At 40.6% G+C, this 18,034-nt stretch overlaps 1 protein-coding gene across 4 annotated transcripts in view; it reads left to right on the forward strand.

Moving 5' to 3' along the window:
- Nucleotides 1-18,034, forward strand: part of LOC112260496 (disks large-associated protein 1) — a 112,596-nt gene that overhangs the window by 17,371 nt on the left and 77,191 nt on the right. For all 4 annotated transcript variants that reach the window (XM_024435648.2, XM_024435650.2, XM_024435649.2 and 1 more), the window contains exon 2: nt 17,471-17,551. The gene's annotated coding sequence lies outside the window, so the exon portion shown is untranslated. The remainder of the gene's footprint in view (nt 1-17,470; nt 17,552-18,034) is intronic.

The following is an 18,034-nucleotide window of genomic DNA, read 5'->3' on the forward strand; positions in this document are numbered from 1 at the left end:
TCAATGATCACACCTTTGATCGCACATGGGATAGAAATGATGGAAATGAGATTTTCTGTCAAATTTCATGTGTAGTGCAAGTGTATTGCCTAATATGAAAACAGTGTAATGTACTGTCATTTCAAAAGGCAATTTTGAAACATATATCTAGCATTTTTTGCTTTTGGATTAAAACAATTAAATTGAGAAGGTGTCACGATGTGTTTTGGTGATTAAATCAATGTTCTCATGGTATTTCACAGTTAAATTATATTTTGGATCAATGGTTGTGTGGTGAAAGATGTCTCTGAACAAAATCAATGTACCATAAAAGGTTTTGAATTTAAGACTTGCAGCATTACATGTGTTACCAGTTTGGAGTTTTATACTAAACGTTTTGACAATTCACCACATACTTGTGAAAATAGCACCAAAGCAATAGATTTTTTTTTTTTAAACAAACTTGCCAACGCAGCTGCTTCTTATCTTCTAATTGGAAGTGGGATCTGTTAAAACACAACTGTGTATTGTTGGAGAGTAAGGTCCTGTGTGTAGCGTTAGAAGAAAGTGTGTGTGAATGTGTGTGTGTGTGTGTGTTTGTAAGCATGCATGTGTCTATACTCTATATGGGTGGACTAGGGCTGTTATGGTGACCATATTACTGCCACACCGGCGGTCACGAGTCATGACCACAGTCAAATTCGACATGACCGTTTAGTCACGGTAACTAGACATCTCCAAGCTCTGATGCTGCTGATGGTCATTAGTAGCCCACCAAACTTGCTAACTGCCTGGTACTCAGCACTCTATTGTCCGTCTAATCACTCAGACATCAATGCAAATGTAATCAAAAATCTAATCAAACACTTCATGAGAGCCCATGAGCTTATGTTGCGCACCATTTCTATAGGAAATGCAATTGTGTGAGAAAACAGAGGTTTGACAGCCTCTACTGATGGCCTCAGCTTTCTATAGGCTAGGCCTACTATATTTATTCCTATACATTCCTAATATTAAGCACATTGCTTCTCTTTACAAAAGGAGTATAGACTACCTGGCGGGCATGAAAATTAATCCATTCGCTATTTAAGTGCATAGATTACGTGTATTTTTTTCCCGCTTCCCCTGTTTCGAGACTGATGCATGATAATGGTAAATTCTAAATCAAAACAAATTTCACACATATATTATTTAGTACAGTGCATTCGGAAAGTATTCAGACCCCTTGACCTTTCCACATTTTGTTACGTTGAAGCCTTATTTGAAAATGGTTAAAATAAAATAAAAATCCTGAACCTACACACAATACCTGTCACGTTCTGACCTTTATTTCTTTTGTTTTGTCATTATTTAGTATGGTCAGGGCGTGAGTTGGGGTGGGCAGTCTATGTTTGTTTTTCTATGATTTGGGTATTTCTATGTTTCGGCCTAGTATGGTTCTCAATCGGAAGGCAGGTGTCATTAGTTGTCTCTGATTGAGAATTATACTTAGGTAGCCAGGGTTTCACTGTGTGTTTGTGGGTGATTGTTCCTGTCTATGTGTTTGCACCAGATAGGGCAGTTTTAGTTTTGCACATTTCTTGTTTTGTTAGTTTATTCATGTATAGTGTCTTTATTAAAGTACCATGAATAACCACCATGCTGCGTTTTGGTCCGCCTCTCCTTCACCTCAAGAAAACCATTACAATACCCCATAATGACAAAGCGAAAACAGTTTTTTTTACCATTTTTTGCTAATTTATAAAATATTTAAAACAGACACCTTAAATACTTAAGTATTCAGACACTTTGCAATGAGATTCGAAATTGAGCTCAGGTGCATCCTTTTTCCATTGATCATCCTTGAGATGTTTCTACAACTTGGAGTCCACCTGTGGTAAATCCAATTGATTGGACATGACAATGAAAGGCACATTCCTCTCCATAGGTCACACAGTTGACAATGCATGTCAGAGCAAAAACCAAGCAATAAGGTGGAAGGAATTGTCCGTAGAGCTCTGAGACAGGATTATGTCGAGGCACAGATCTGAGGAAGGGTACCAAAGAAGTTCTGCAGCATTGAAGGTCCCCAAAGAACACAGAGGCCTCCATCATTCTTAAATGTAACACGTTTAGAACCACCAAGACCCTTCCTAGAGCTGGGACCTTGGTCAGGGAGGTGACCAAGAACCCGATGGTCACTCTGACAGAGCTCCAGAGTTCCTCTGTGGAGAAGGGAGAACCTTCCAGAAGGACAAAAATCTCTGCAGCACTCCACCAATCAGGCTTTTATGGTAGAGTGGCCAAATGAAAGCCACTCCTCAGTAAAAGGCACAGGACAGCACACAGGAAGTTTGCCAAAAGGCACCTAAAGGATTCTCAGACCATGATAAACAAGATTCTCTGGTTTGATGAAACCAAGATTGAACTCTTTGGCCTGAATGCCAAGTGTCACGTCTGGAGGAAACCTGTCACCATCCCTACGGTGAAGCATGGTGGTGATAGCATCAGAGAGATCCTTGATGAAAACCTGCTCCAGAGCGCTCAGAACCTCAGAATGGGGTGAAGGTTCACCTTCCAACAGGACAACAACTCTAAGCACACAGCCAAGACAACGCAGGAGTGGCTTCAGGACAAGTATCTGAATGTCCTTGAGTGGCCCAGTCATAGCCCGGACTTGAACCCGATCGAACATCTCTGGAGAGACCTGAAAATAGCTGTGAAGCGACACTCCCCATCCAACCTGACAGAGCATGATAGGATCTGCAGAGAAGATTGGGAGAAACTCCCCAAATACAGGTGTGACAAGCTTGTAGCATCATACCCAAGAAAACTTGAGGCTGCCAAAGGTGATTCAACAAAGTACAGAGTAAAGGGTCTGAATACTTATGTGATATTTAAGTTTCTTTATTTGTAATAAATTAGCAAATTTTTCTAATAACCTGTTTTTGCTTTGTCATTATGGGGGCTTGTGTGTAGATTGACGAGGGAAAAAAATAATTTAATCTATTTTAGAATAAGGCTGTAACGTAACAAAATGTGGAAAGATTCAAGGGGTCTGAATACTTTCCGAAGGCACTGTATATGTAAAGACAAGATTAAATCCAGAATAGTTGGATGGGTGGCAATATTTGTCTATCACTTATTATATATGAAATTTATATTATCACTTGTGAATGATGCCCAGCTTATGTGCTGTAAGGCAAGAAACAGAGCAGGCCTTTTTTTGCAACTTTTTCAAATCATAGTCACACACCTCATGTAGCCCAGTCCCTAAGGCCTATGTTTTGATAAGGTTTGTATCACAACTAAAATGGACAAATAACTTCTTAAAACTAAGCACAATAATTCACTTTACAACAGGTGTAGAGCCTAACTGGCATATATACAGTGGGGCAAAAAAGTATTTAGTCAGCCACCAATTGTGCAAGTTCTCCCACTTAAAAAGATGAGAGAGGCCTGTAATTTTCATCATAGGTACACTTCAACTATGACAGACAAAATAAGAAAAAAAATCCAGAAAATCACATTGTAGGATTTTTAATGAATTTATTTGCAAATTATGGTGGAAAATAAGTATTTGGTCACCTACAAACAAGCAAGATTTCTGGCTCTCACAGACCTGTAACTTCTTCTTTAAGAGGCTCCTCTGTCCTCCACTCGTTACCTGTATTAATGGCACCTGTTTGAACTTGTTATCAGTATAAAAGACACCTGTCCACAACCTCAAACAGTCACACTCCAAACTCCACTGTGGCCAAGACCAATGAACTGTCAAAGGACACCAGAAACAAAATTGTAGACCTGCACCAGGCTGGGAAGACTGAATCTGCAATAGGTAAGCAGCTTGGTTTGAAGAAATCAACTGTGGGAGCAATTATTAGGAAATGGAAGACATACAAGACCACTGATAATATCCCTCGATCTGGGGCTCCACACAAGATCTCACCCCGTGGGGTCAAAATGATCACAAGAACGGTGAGCAAAAATCTGGGACCAAAGTAACAAAGCCTACCATCAGTAACACACTAACGCAGCCAGGGACTCAAATCCTGCAGTGCCAGACGTGTCCCCCTGCTTAAGCCAGTACATGTCCAGGCCCGTCTGAAGTTTGCTAGAGAGCATTTGGATGATCCAGAAGAAGATTGGGAGAATGTCATATGGTAGATGAAACCAAAATATAACTTTTTGGTAAAAACTCAACTCGTCGTGTTTGGAGGACAAAGAATGCTGAGTTGCATTCAAAGAACACCATACCTACTGTGAAGCATGGGGGTGGAAACATCATGCTTTGGGGTTGTTTTTCTGCAAAGGGACCAGGACGACTGATCCGTGTAAAGGAAAGAATTAATGGGGCCATGTATCGTGAGATTTTGAGTGAAAACCTCCTTCAAGCAGCAAGGGCATTGAAGATGAAATGTGGCTGGGTCTTTCAGCATGACAATGATCCCAAACACACCGCCCGGGCAACAAAGGAGTGGCTTCGTAAGAAGCATTTCAAGGTCCTGGAGTGGCCTAGCCTGTCTCCAGATCTCAACCCCATAGAAAATCTTTGGAGGGAATTGAAAGTCTGTGTTGCCCAGCCCCAAACATCACTGCTCTAGAGGAGATCTGCATGGAGGAATGGGCCAAAATACCAGCAACAGTGTGTGAAAACCTTGTGAAGACTTACAGAAAACATTTGACCTCTGTCATTGCCAACAAAGGGTATATAACAAAGTATTGAGATAAACTTTTGTTATTGACCAAATACTTATTTTCCACCATAATTTGCAAATTAATTAATAAAACATCCTACAATGTGATTTTCTGGATTTTTTTTTTCTCATTTTGTCTGTCATAGTTGAAGTGTACCTATGATGAAAATTACAGCCCTCTCTCATCTTTTTAAGTGGGAGAACTTGCACAATTGGTGGCTGACTAAATACTTTTTTTGCCCCACTGTAGGTGGTGCAAGAGTTTCAATGTTTGGAAAGATAATTTTCACCATAAAAATGCATCTGCATTATCTTATTTGCGGTCACTTTTGAGAATGGGGTTTTCCCGCTAACTGATTGCAATTTTGAACATTCACTCGTATAGCCTACTGCCGTGTGCACATTGCTGCGTATATAATGTGAAGAAAAAGCCTAATAATTTATCAACATTTAAACCTAAATGTTCTGATCTGTTGCATCAGCCTCATTGCTTTTAAAATGTTTTTTGATGCTAGTAGTAGTATTCATTTGGGGATCTATCGCATCTCACAACTATCCCACACTATTTTTGGAATATGTATTTATTGCACAGAAGAATAGGTCAACTTTTGTACTATGGTGGATAGTAGATTGACATATGCTAGTGCTTTTGCTGTTCGTTAGGCCTACTCATCTTGTTGGCTGACGAAAATTAAATGTGGACAGTTTTTTCAACATCTTCAATATGCGCCTCGGAATTCGATAAGGACACGCTCAGTTGTGTCCCCGATGTGTCTATCTTCACATGTAGCCTGTGAGAAGGTCCTGAGATGCTGTGAGAAGGACCCTATCATGTGACGGCATGGGCTAATAAAAATGTAGACATCTGTTAGAGCCATGTGAGTGAGAGGTACTTCGGAGCACGCAGCCAGGAGAAGGGAATTATAATTATTATATTTAGCCCAAGGGCACAACGACAACTGGTCACAAAAGGCATGTCTTTTTTGTTGGCATGAAGGCCCTATAAAGGAGGTGCCACCGGGAAATTCAAGGCATTATTATGTGCTTTGTGAATGAGATTGTGAATGAGAGATTGATGAATTGTGTGCAGCCTGTGCAAAAAAACTAAGCAGCCTTTCATGAAACCTTTTTCAAATCATCATTAGAGTCGCATCATGCAGCCTTCAAATGTATTAAATATCAAAACATATAGCCCAACGTTTGTATCACAACTAAAGTTGCATAAATAACTCTAAATTAAGCATATAGGAGGACCTGTTTCCTCCTATATGAATAGCCGCATGCGCTCACTCCCTCAAATCATTTGGAGAAAATATCCTTTCTATTTTATTCAGCTACGTTTAATTGTATTCTTCATACTATAAAATAATGCCAAGGAATTCTAAGCCAATCTTGTCAGCTAAATGAACTTGTGTAGCCCACAGCCATATGGCATAGCCTGATCAGGGCCTAACATACGGACATCTCAGAGTATGGTATTCTGTTCTTCTGAGATAGAGTACATTTTCTTCATATCATGTTTCTTTAGACCTATCTAAAATAAATTATGCATTTATTGTGATGGTGTAGGCTATATTAAATGTATTTATTAGACTTTTTAAATTGTAGATGTTCCAAAGGTCTGCATCAGTGGCTTGTGTTGATGCCAGGAGATGCTAAATGTGTTTATTTTAATTACATTTTAATTTCACCTTTATTTGACCAGGTAGGCCCGTTGAGAACAAGTTCTCATTTACAACTGCGACCTGGCCAAGATAAAGCAAAGCAGTGCGACAAAAACAACACAGTTACACATGGGATAAACAAACGTACAGTCAATAACAAAATAGAAAAACCTATATACGGTGTGTGCAAATGAAGTAAGGAGGTAAGGCAATAAATAGGCCAATAGTGGTGGAGTAATTACAATTTAGCAATTTACACTGGAGTTGTTAATGTTTATTAACGGTCAATTACCGTGAGACGACAGTTGTTTGCTTGAAATTCACCGATTGAAGGAGAAAGTGCAGTGACTGCAGTCAGACCCCTTTGGACAAGAACATGGGCTTAAACACACACACAGATCGCGAGTGGTTACAGTCCTCACAAAAGGCAGTGAAAATGCATGGGAACGCAGTGATGTCAGAGGAATAATCCGTTAACCGTATCTGGGCCACTGCAGCTAGGGGTGGAGGAACAGAGGAACCTCAGCTACAAAGGGAGCTAGGCTCTGTCACAATGGATGGCTGAGTGGGAAGGAAGAACTGAGAAGAGGAGGGGTAGGAGGGGGGAGGAAGAGGAAAGAGGAGAAAGGAGGAGGGGGTTGGATTGCCGTCACCACATTAGTTGTAGTTCTGACTAACTGAGAGAATGGCTATGCCAACAGCAGCGTTGACTTGAATCACTCCAGCTGACACCGAGAATTCTTTGCATCCTAGAAAAAAGGTTTAGTCCCCAGCCCAGCAACAAGGTTATTTCTTAGTCTGTGTCCCAAATAACATATGAATAGGGAGCCATTTGGGACACACCCTGAGACTACCATTAATCAGATCCGTCACCCTCCTAGCCTCTAGTGACTCCCCATCCCGCATGAGGGAGCGTAATCATCGACTGACACTAATTAGCATAACGCAACGGACATAAATATTCCTAGAAAATATTCCTATTCATGAAAATCACAAGTGAAATATATTGAGACACAGCTTAGCCTTTTGTTAATCACTCTGTCATCTCAGATTTTCAAAATATGCTTTACAGCCAAAGCTAGACAAGCATTTGTGTAAGTTTATCGATAGCCTAGCATAGCATTTTGTCCAGCTAGCAGCAGGTAACTTGATCACGGAAATCAGAAAAGCAATCAAATTAAATCGTTTACCTTTGATGAGCTTCGGATGTTTTCACTCACGAGACTCCCAGTTAGATAGCCAATGTTCCTTTTTTCCAAAAATATTATTTTTGTAGGCGAAATAGCTCCGTTTGTTCTTCATGTTTGGCTGAGAAAATTGCAGTCACGAAAACTCTGACAGAAACATGGCAAACGTTGTTTATAATCAATCCTCAAGGTGTTTTTCAAATATCTATTCGATAATATATCCACCTGGACAATTCGTTTTTCAGTAGGACCGATTGGAATAATGGCTACCTCTGTATTTTACGCGAGAATCTCTCTGGGAGCATCAGGTGACCACTTGCGCAATGTAGCCGCTTACGGGTATTCTTCAACATAAATGCGTAAAACTACGTCACAATGCTGTAGACCCCTTGGGGAATACGGAGAAAAAGTAATCTGGGTGATAGCCCATTCACTGCTCAATAGGGACGCATTGGAACACAGCGCTTTCAAAACATGAGCCATTTCCGGATTGGATTTTTCTCAGGCTTTCGCCTGCAACATCAGTTATGTTATACTCACAGTGTTTTCTATCCTAAGCTGTCAATTATATGCATATTCTAGCATCTTGTCCTGACAAAATATCCCGTTTACTACGGGCACGTTATTTTTCCGAAAATGAAAATACTGCCCCCTTGTCACAAAAGGCTAGTGAATATGAACAGGAAGTCAAGCTGCAGTGAACAACCTGAGATGATACAGGGAGAGGGCCTCAGTACAGTATGTACTGCAGACAGTAGCTGTTCACTCTCAGCCCATCTACTGGTGAAAACGGAGAGAAAGATCCCTAAATCTCCAAATCTTATCAGTTTAGCGCAGAGATGGAGGAAAGTTGGACGGTTGCAGCATGCTTAGTACAGAACTTTGGAGAGTTTATAGGAATATGCATGGTGTCACGACTCCCACCGAAGGTGGCTCCCCTGCCTGTTTGGGTGGCGCTCGGCGGTTGTCGTCGCCGGTCTACTAGCCGCCACTGATCCCCTTTTCCTTTTCTGTTTGTTTGGTCTTATTGGTTGCACCTGTCTCTTATTTTGTTTTTTGATTCAGTCTATTTAAGCCTTTTAGACCCGCCTGTTTTTGTGCGGGCTTGTTTTTCTGTTAGTCAGGTTGTGCGTGTTGTGTTCCTGTCCGTTTGTGCCCTGTGTTGGGTGGGACAATTTCGCCTGTTGTTTTGGGCGTTCGCTTTGGAAACCTAATAAAGTCTGTTTCCCCAATATCCTCTGGTCTCTGCATTGGACTCCGCACCCACCACTCCAGGCCTGGTGACACATGGGCTGATCTGAGGAACATACAGACATAAGTAAACGTTAGATCCATTTTCACCTTTGTTTCAGATTTCTTGTAAAGATGAATTTAAAAAAAAAAGAATACTTTCCCCCAACATATTAACATTATGTTTCTTTAATCAACAGATTGCCAACAGAGGGAAATGTAAATTCCTTAGACCGAGTGATAACAGACAAATCTGCATCAATAAATAATGCATGATGTCATTTGATCTAATAAACTGCGATTGAGTAATACCAGTTTTACAAGTAAAATTAACAGTTTTTTGGGACATTGACACAGGACAGATTCCAATTTGCATGTTTAAGGCACTCTTAATCCTAATCTAGGATTAAATATGGGATTCTAGGATCAGATAGGAGTTACTAGGAGTTTGAAACAATCAGTTTGGCTTTTACGCATTTATTTTATAAAGCATGTGCTCCAGACATCAACAGTTGTTACAAATGATGGTGGGGAGCTTTCCGGTTTTTAGATAGGGTTTGGGCAGCTGAAAACTCTACACTATGACATCACCTCATCTAGAGTGTAGGGATCTGTGACATTTACTGATTCTATACTCAAAGGTCATAGTCAGAGACTAGTCATACAGTATTATTACCTACAGTTTCACTAGGGTGATGGGAAGTGTTGGGTTTGTGCCAGACAGAGCGTTTTCCTTGATGGCCAAAAAGCTCTCAAGTCTCATCTGACCAGAGTACATTCTTCTATATGTTCAAACGTGTTTGCTTATTTTTTTCTTTAAGCAATGGCTTTTTTTCTGGCCACTCTTCCGTAAAGCCCAGCTCTGTGGAGTGTATGGCTTAAAGTCGTCCTGTGGACAGATACTCCAATCTCTGCTGTGGAGCTTTGCAGCTCCTTCAGGGTTATCTTTGGTCTCTTTGTTGCCTCTCTGATTAATGCCCTCTTTGCCTGGTCTGTGGGTTTTGGTGGGCGGCCCTCTCTTGGCAGATTTGTTATGGTGCCATATTATTTCCATTTTTTTATAATGGATTTAATGGTGCTCCGTGGGATGTTCAAATTGTTTGATATTTTTTTCTAACCCAACCCTAATCTGTACATGGTGGTGCCCCTTGCTTTGTGGTGTTGCAGACTTTGGGGCCTTTCAGAACAGGTGTATATATATTCAGATCATGTGACACTTAGATTGCATACAGGTGGACTTTATTTAACTAATTATGTGACTTCTGAAGGTAATTGGTTGCACCAGATCTTATTTAGGTGCTTCATAGCAAAGGGGGTGAAAAAAGTACTTTTTAAAATTTCACTTCACCAATTTGGACTATTTTGTGTATGTCCATTACATGAAATCCATGTAAAAATCTATTTAAATTACAGGTTGTAATGCAACACAATAAGAAAAATGCCAAGGGGGATGAATACTTTTGCAAGGCACTGTAGAGGGATGGCCACCCTACCGTCTAGTTGTGCAGTATTGTCTGGTCACTGCTGCGTTTTACACACTGAAATGATATCTACCAGTCAAGACAATTCTACAATTCTACTAAAAACATGACCTTGTGAATAATTTCTTATTTATATATACACACTGTGTACTTCACTATTCTGGGTTTAATGTGGTGATACAAAGGAATAAAAATATTAATATCTGCAAAGCTTTTTTAAATCCCCCCATGAAAAAAAGAAATGTAGTGTATTTAATCTTTCTATGACGTCAGACACTCCCACGCTGGGGAGTGCTATTCATTTTAGGCTGCAAAGTGAGGCCCTGCGTAAATGTAACTGATGATGCATGTTGTATTTCCTTAATAATACAGTATTGCCAGTGTGGGAGTAATGTCTTATTGCACATAGTCGAAGACCAGCTATACAGTTGAAGACCAGCTCAGTCAAAAACATGGACTATCCACAGGCCTTCCTAGTCCTAAAAGAGTGTATATCCTACATTTCAATTTTCTAGTTTCAAATGTCACACATGCACAAGTACAGTGAAATGCCTTTCTTGCAAGCTCTAAACCCAACAATGCAATAATCAATAACAATGTAACACTAAAAATAATATAAGGTCGAACAAAAACTAACAAGAAATAAAAATATCCTTGTATTGTGATGAAAGTTAATTATTCTACAAAGACCAAGAGATCTTAATGAGACTCATCGTTTAATATTTTTCTATGTTGAGGAGAGAATCTATTGGCTCATCCACAGACAGGCAGGTATGTGAGGTAATGGAGTGTCCCACATGTGGCAGCAGGCAGGCTCAGGTTAGAGCTGATGTGATTAATCTAGTCTATTACAAGGGTGTAACTCTATGTCCAGTTTGTCTGGAGAGATAAGAGATAGTGGTGAGAAACCTTTCAGATTTGAATTTAGGCTACACTCTTAGAAAAAAAGAGTTCCAAAAGGGTTCTTCAGCTGTCCCCATAGGATAGAACCCTTTTTGGTTCCAGGTAGAGCACTTTTGGGTTCCATGTAGAACCCTCTGTTCATGGGTTCTACATGGAACCCAAAAGGGGTCTACCTGGAACCAAAAATGGTTCTTCAAAGGGAACTCCTATGAGAACAACAGAAAAACCCTATTAGGTTAGCATAGCATAATTTTTTCTAAGCGAGAATGTTCTCTTAATATTCTATTGGGGAATAACAGCTCAACTATGAGATGCAAAGCTCTTGTGACCCATCCTAATTAAAAAGATTAATGTGTTTAAACTAATAAGTACTAAGGGAGTGAGAAGCATTATGAATTAGTCTTTGGGGACTGGGGGGGGTCCTTAGTTTCCTTTGGGATAGCTCTAACCACAACTGACTCTTTAAACTTGGAGAGGGAATTTTATTTGATGGCCGTGGATTACGGAAAATTCCTTACGGAGGAGGGAAGTAGGTCTATGTGGAAGTGATAGAGTCTGCATAATTTCCTCAGTGCTTGTCTCTCTGTGGTGGATCAGAGAGCGAGCGAGAGAGCGAGCTGCTACCTCTCAGGGGAGCATCTCAGTCACCATTCATGTTCACTTCCTCTCTCTTATTTTTGGATACAGCGTGTTTGCATAAAGTCAGAGAACTAGGCTACAGCTGCATCACGTTCTGTATTTGTCATTATTTAACTTAATGAGTCTTCACCATGTAGCCTAGCTAGACAATGCTTTCAGGTGTTAAGTTTCGTTCTTGGTCCTGGAGTTGGTTGAAGGAAAGGAAGGATTATGGTATTAGCTGCTCAAGGGTCAAAGGAGCTACAGGCAAATTCTTCCTCAAAGTAAACCTTGCTTTCGAACTCAGTTGTAAGGCTATACGTTTTTCTGACATTGGATATTGCATGGCATATCTCATGAATTTTCTGTTGATGTTGCATGTCAATATTTGGGAAATGTATGTCAGGAAGCGGCAGTATGGTCGGGCTGCTCAGTTTACAGACTCCCTAAATGTAGTAAACTATTGATAGTCTGCCAGCCTGACTGCCTTCTAAGTGTCAAAGCCCACCCTCAGTTTCTAACAGTTACGGTGGTGAAACCATCCCCATCACCCAGACTATGACATCCCCAGGAGAGGCACCTATTCTCTCTCACTCTTAGTCATCCAGCAGAGACTAAGAGACCTATTGATCCTGAAATCACCGTGCACTTCCCCATAGGTCCTTGAGGGACAGCTTTCTGACAGATCTTCTCTGGATGTTCAGTAAACGCCCAACATAACCCCACATAAACTCCCCCACTGAATAAACAGCTGTCAGAGAGAAAGTACATAGCTGTGTGTTCTCATTCCCACATTCTTCTCCTGCTGGTACTGAACCATATCATCAATGTGCAGTGCGCATCTAGCTAGCAGATAATGTGTTTTGGGTTTTGACGCTGAATGTAACATTTTGTGGGGTTATTTAGTATGTTGTGGAACTTGTGGGGCAAGAATCCCTTGTCATTCGTTTCTATAGTTCGCAGGTAGCTCACCTTGTGTCCTTCAAAGGCTAGCTTTCGCATTTTACAAGACTGACCTATTGCATGTTACTTCTGTCTGATATTGACTAATTGTATTGTTTATGGGATGATTAACAAACCCACTAACGATGTAAGTGATGTCTTACCTCCATGAATGATGTTAATTGCATCAGTAATTGCGACATGAATCATGAACATTCATTAGCAAAAAGGTGGTTAGAAATGCCTGTAGAGCAGAGTACGGGGAACGGAATTAGAATCACTGATACAGGATAGAGATACAGTTCGGAATACCTTTTCACCATTGTATTTCAACAATATCCGAGAACCACATTCTACTATATCCGATAACCACATATCCGTCGCTGTTGTTCATTCACAAAGCTTATCAAGGAAATGTACAGTTGAAGTTGGAAGTTTACATACACTTTAGGTTGGAGTCATTAAAACTTGTTTTTCAACCACTCCACAAATTTCTTGTAAACAAACAATAGTTTTGGCAAGTCGGTTAGGACATCTACTTTGTGCATGACACAAGTCATTTTTCTAACAATTGTTTACAGACAGACTGTGCCTTTAAACAGCTTGGAACATTTTAGAAAATTATTTCATGGCTTTAGAAGCTTCTGATTGGCTATTTGATATAATTTCAGTCAATCGGAGGTGTACCTGTGGATGTATTTCAAGGCCTACCTTCAAACTCAGTGCCTCTTTGCCTCTTTGCTTGATATCATGGGAAAATCAAAAGAAATCAGCCAAGACCGCAGAAAGAAAATTGTAGACCTCTACAAGTCTGGTTCATCCTTGGGAGCAATTTCCAAACACCTGAAGATACCACGTTCATCAGTACAAACAATAGTATGCAAGTCCAAACACCATGTGTCTCCTAGAGATTAATGTAAGTTGGTGCAAAAAGTGCAAATCAATCTCAGAACAACAGCAAAAGACCTTGTGAAGATGCTGGAGGAAACAGGTACAAAAGCATCTATATCCACAGTAAAAACAAGTCCTATATTGACATAACCTGAAAGACCGCTCAGCAAGGAAGAAGCCACTGCTCCAAAACCGCCATAAAAAAAGCCAGACTATGTTTTGCAACTGTACATTGGGACAAAGATCGTACTTTTTGGAGAAATGTCCTCTGGTCTGATGAAACAAAAATATAACTGTTTGGCCATAATGACCATCGTTTTGTTTGAAAGAACAACGGGGAGGCTTGCAAGCCGAAGAACACCATCCCAACCGTGAAGCACGGGGGTGGCAGAATCATGTCGTGGGGATGGTTTGCTGCAGGAGGGACTTGTGCACTTTACAAAATAGTTAGAATCATTAGGAAGGAAAATTACATTGATATACTGAAACAACATCTCAAGACATCAGTCAGGAATTTAAAGCTTGGTCGCAAATGGGTCTTCCAAATGAACAATGACCCCAAGCATACTTCCAAAGTTGCGGCAAAATGGCTTAAGGACAACAAAGTCAAGGTATTGGAGTGGCCATCACAAAGCCCTGACCTCAATCCTATAGAAAATGTGTGGGCAGAACTAAAAAAGCTTGTACGAGCAAGGAGGCCTACAATCCTGACTCAGGTACACCAGCTCTGTTCCGGGGGAATGGGCCAAAATTCACCCAACTTATTGTGGGAAGCTTGTGGATAGCTACCCGAAATGTTTGACCCAAGTTAAACAATTTATAGGCAATGCTACCAAATATTAATTCAGTGTATGTAAACTTCTGACCCACTGGGAATGTGATGAAAGAAATAAAAGCTGAAATATTATTCTGACATTTCACATTCTTAAAATAAAGTCATGATCCTATCTGACCTACGACAGGGAATTTTTACTAGGATTAAATGTCAGGAATTGTGAAAAACTGAGTTGAAATGTATTTGGCTAAGGTGTATGTAAACTTTCGACTTCAACTGTATGTAAAATATGAAAATCATTGTCAGGTAAATTATAGGCAGAAAGATTTGCATTCGACATGCAAACTCATTCTTAGTGTGTGTTTGTCAGAGTGGTTGGATAAGCCAATTTCAAGTCAGCAACTTTGACTCTTATTGTTTCGATTGCAAAAGACTCTCTTTTTTTTGCCAGTCAAGAGTGACAAATTAACTCTGACAAACAAATTAGTTTGTGAAACAACAGTGCCACAAATCACTCGTGTGCAGATGATGAAGTGCTGCCTGTAATATCAACCCTGAGGAGAGAGAGACCATTATCAACATCTGACTACTTTCAGCACAACGATTATCAGCAGCTGCAATATGCTTGCATTCAGTTCCGTTCTGCTTTAAACTGCTCTGCCTGCCGCATTGCTCTCTCTCTGCCTCCTTTCTCCTCGCCAGCTAATAGCCTAAAATTACATTTTAATTAACTTTGAATGTTACCCACCTTATGCTTTCCTGAGGCCATTGCTAAGCTGTTCTTTAAACCGCCGCCGGCACGGGAGGTTTAATTTCAAACACTTCCCAACAACCGACATACCGAGGCTTCGGTGTGATTTCACATTCACTCAGATTGTCACATAACACAGAAGCGAAAGCACAGAGGATAAGTGTTACGAGACGGCCATATTGGAACAGCTTAAAGCAGGAGGCCACTCAGGGCAGAGAACAAGTGGATGAATCTCCTTCCGCTTCCCTTCCCGTGTTCTGACATAGCACACAACAAGAGCTTCTATTACTACTACCTCCAGTCTATCGGAAGTTTACTTTTAAACACAACCCCAATCTCTTCACCTTACAACACCCTCATCCATTCTTTCCTGTGCCATAGTAGCAGACCTTCAATCTCCCAGTGAAATTCAACCCGTGTCCCTTCAAATCTGAACATATTGCATTATCCACCCGCAGTCATTTGTTCCCCCAGCCCCTTAGGCAGTGGCATACATTAAGGGACCTGGCTGCTCTGCTCTACTCCTCACCGATCCTCTGCTGTATCTTCTCATACTGGTTTAATATTCCCCAGCTTATTCCAGGGTCCTGGTGACTGAGGCTGGGGCTGCAGCAGAGGGAGAGAGGGAGGGAGGAGAGGGGGGGAGAGAGAGAGAGAGAGAGAGAGAGGAAAACTGCCTCATCACATGAGGTAATTGATAGAGGCTCATAACTCATCCTCATCAATCATAGAGCCTTGATGCTGGCAATCAGGCATAACAATAAGGGCTGCAAATGGCTGACAATTGAATTAGCCATCTGCTCTATATGCATTTTGACAGCCATTTAACTCTCCACATATTAGTGAAAAGAGAGAGATAGGGAGTCTACTTCCCACCTTGTCAAACATGATTTTTACATTAAGTATGAATTGAATAAATTAAGTGTGGTAGAATAGATCTGGTCAAAGCACGACATGAGAGGGGGTAGGGGAACAGTGGGCTGTTCAGGGGTAGAATGACAGATCTTTACCTTGTCAGCTCTGGGATTTGATCCAGCAACCTTTCTGTTACTGGCCCAATGCTCTAGCCACTAGGCTACCTGCCCCCCCTGAATGTCCTTTGGGTGGTGGACTATTCTTGATATACACAGGAAACTGTTGAGCTTGAAAAACTCAGCAGCGTTGCAGTTCTTGACACATTCAAACCGCTGCACCTGGCACCTACTACCATACCCCGTTCAAAGGCACATAAATCTTTTGTCTTGCCCATTCACTCTCTGAATGGCACACATACACAATCCATGTCTCAATTGTCTGGGGTTTAAAATATTTATTTTACCTGTCTCCTCCCCTGCATCTACACTGATTGAGGTGGATTTAACAGGTGACATCAATAAGGGATCATAGCTTTCACCTGGATTCACCTGGTCAGTCTATGTCATGGAAAGAGAAAGTTGTTCTTAATGTTTCGTACACTCAGTGTATAGCTCTAAGGGCATAACCATGTGACCTCCATGTGCTGCACTCAAGCACCTGGTCTTTAGCCTATTATAATCGCTTGATGGCAGCAAAGTAGTTTGCACTAGCACACTCCACTGTATAATGCACTCAGTAAACCCAGGATGGTAGTACAATGATTTGACATGCCCATATGCACATATCCGAAGCTATTTGCTATTTTATGAGATGCAGCTGGAATCTAAGTTGTCCTAAGTATGTGCGTGTACATATACATTTGAGTGCGTGTGGTGTGTGTGTGTGTGTGTGGGGGGGGGATTGGGAATAGAAAGAATCACAGCACACACCATACTCATCTGAGAAATCAACACTGCATTCAAAGTCATTACATCCTCTTTTTGCTGGCAGTTTGCGAGTTTCTGTTATGGAGTCTCATCAAAGATAACATCTAATGATCAAGGCCAATGATGCTTGTCTGTGTGAATAACGATGTTGCCAGAACAGCGTGTGCTGTGTTACATCCTAGGGCTAGGGGGACTGGCGATGTGTAATCAGGGAAATGTTCTTTTTTGACCTTGGGTTGAAGCTGGAGATTATCACAAATTGTGCTCATAGCTCCTTCTTCAGATCAAAGGGCTGTGAAGGACAGTTGAAAAAGCCATTTCACTGTGGTATCTCTGTATGAACTACTGTAATGTAGCTGGCCAAATGAGCGTGAAGGAATTCAAGTGTCAGAGTGTTTACTGTAGCTATGACTTCAGGATTTCTGATTGCACAACTTGCTCGGTGTGACCCTTGTGGCATCTGAACTGAAAATAACCTTAATTGATTTAACTTTATAAAATGGAAAAATAGACAGTGCATTGTTTGATGAGACACCTCTAATAAATCTTAATGAAATTACCATTTCTGTTTGTTTTCTTTTGTCCTTTCCAGTGGACTGTATTGGTGTGAAGGCTAACACACAGGGATTCCAATGCCTTCCAGACAACAATCTAAAATGGGGAATTGAAGAGGGTGAGTAGGATTATGAACGGTTAATCAAATGTTTGCTTTGCTTTTATTGACATGCCTACAGAAATCTATACTGCCCTACAAAGGAAAAATGCAGTAACTACGCCAACAGTGAAACGGACAAATGGCTTTACATTTCTTTTGTAACCAGTCATGTATGTTGTAGGTAGATAAGTGATAATGCACTGGTGTATCATCTTATTATGAAGTCATTTTAATGCACATTGACCTTGACCACTGATTTGACCTATGAACCCTAAAATGCAGATACAAAGCTCTGCCATTGTATGACCTTAAACAACTACAGTGCATTTGGAAATTATTCAGACCCCTTGACTTTTCCCACAAGTTGTTACGTTATAGCCTTATTCTAAAATGGTTTACATAACACATGTTCCTCAATCTACACACAATATCCCATAATGACAAAGCAAAAACAGGTTTTTAGAAATTTTAGCAAATGTATTAAAAATAAAAATAGACATA

This window comes from Oncorhynchus tshawytscha, linkage group LG10, assembly GCF_018296145.1.
Source record: "Oncorhynchus tshawytscha isolate Ot180627B linkage group LG10, Otsh_v2.0, whole genome shotgun sequence".
In the NCBI taxonomy this organism is placed as follows: Eukaryota; Metazoa; Chordata; class Actinopteri; order Salmoniformes; family Salmonidae; genus Oncorhynchus; species Oncorhynchus tshawytscha.